The sequence below is a fragment of the Lissotriton vulgaris genome, chromosome 6, assembly GCF_964263255.1.
Source record: "Lissotriton vulgaris chromosome 6, aLisVul1.2, whole genome shotgun sequence".
NCBI classification, from domain to species: domain Eukaryota; kingdom Metazoa; phylum Chordata; class Amphibia; order Caudata; family Salamandridae; genus Lissotriton; species Lissotriton vulgaris.
In genome coordinates this window covers 20,020,313-20,022,240 of record NC_141694.1, presented here as the reverse complement: position 1 = coordinate 20,022,240, position 1,928 = coordinate 20,020,313, and positions in this window count along the sequence as shown.

The following is a 1,928-nucleotide window of genomic DNA, read 5'->3' as shown; positions in this document are numbered from 1 at the left end:
TTTTCCCTATTGTCAGAACCAGAGTCCCTGGTGCACAGTGCAGTGCAGGCGTAGACGGGCGCAGGTGGGCTTGCCTTTGGTGCGCCAACCCACCCCAGCATGCCAATTTATGGCCGTTCCTTGGAAAAATATGAAATAGTGAGGCAATTTAGGTTTGCCTAAATTTTTTGTTTTATTTTATTTTTTTGTTTTTAAGGGTAGAAAAAAAAATGATGCCATGCCATGGAAAATGGAGTTGTTCCAGACTGCCTTAAAGTAGGTCAAGTAAAACCTCTTCTGAAAATACCTGGACTTGACACGACAGATTTGAATAACTTTAGACCTGTATCTAACTCTCCCCTTCTATCCAAAATCCTAGAGAAATGCGTTCTCCAACAGCTTACCCAACACCTGGATAACATCATTTTCTTGGACTCCCACCAATCTGGCTTCAGAAAAGGCTGCAGCACTGAAACCGCGATCCTCAACATCATAGACAATATTCCCCACTCCTTGCGATGACATTTATGACACTTCCGATTGAAAGAGGAGGGCGAGGGGTTCCGGATTTTTGCTTTTCTATTATGTATGTTTTGTGCAAAGATTGTGATTTCTTTTAACTGGGGAGCCGCTAGAGGAACCTGCTGAAGCACCGTCTATTTTTTATTTATTATTGGGGGATCAAGCTAGCGGCTGCTTAATGAAGGAACTGGAAGGTAATTACTATAAGAGAACTTGATTTAAAGTACTGGAAGCTGCCTTTAAAATCTGGAGAAAGGTATCTACATTGATGAAATTAGGGAAAATTACACATTACACACCTTTTAATGCAGATAAAATATTACCGTCGGTGTTCTGGAATCGGGTTGCTAACTGGTCAGATAATGGTATATTGCGAATTGGTGACTTGTTTGCATCTACTGGACTAATATGTACATATGAAGATTTGGTATTAAGATATAATTTATCACACACTTTTTTTAAAAATATCATGCGTGGTTTTTGTACTCAAAAGCACATTCAACCAGTCGCTAATGATCTAATTGAGGCTATTCGAGCTCTGAAAAAAATTGGTATCTTGTATAAAATATTGATGGAGTATAGACCAGATGACTTACAGAAACACAATATTTATTGGCAGGCTCAGCTGGGGGAACCGGATTTGTCAATAAGTGATGCGATCATGATGTCTAAAGAAGCTTTTATGTCTGCTAATCTTAAAGCTCAATTTTACAAGACTTTATTCAGATTGTATTACACTCCAGATCGAATGGCAAAATGGAGTACACAATATGATGGTAAATGTTTCCGGTGTGGAAGTGATAATGCTGACAGTTTACATATATTTTTCAGCTGCAGTAAACTGCATCAATTTTTGACTGGCTTAGAAAAGTTTCTCACTATGATCATTCAAACTACTGTTAAGATTTCCCCAGCTCTTACGTTATTAGGGGTAGGACAGAATGTTGGAAAAGGCACTGCTTTGTATAAATATAAGCATTTCTTATTTGTAGCTATGACTGCTGCTCGCTTATGTATAGCATCAGATTGGTTACAACCGGAAGCCCCAGCTTTTGAATTTTGGCGTGCTAAATTATATAATCTATATAAATTAGAATGGAGCCTTTATGCTTTAAAGGGGGTGAAAAAACGACAACTAGGCATGTTGATCTGGGGGGTAATTAATGCACATTTAGAGATGTGATTAGCTTGGGGTTATATGATTAATGTTGTTAATATGTAAGCATTTGACTTTCTAATTGTCTTTTTTTTCTCTTTCTCTTTTGTTTCTGTATGTTTGTTGTCAACCTGTTCCAACTGTGTAAGAAAATAAAAAATAAATATAAAAAATAAAAAGTTGTAAGTGATGTAAAAAAAACAAAGAAAGACAATATCCACCACTCACTAGACTCTGATCAATGCTGTCTCCTCATCGGCATCATTTGACA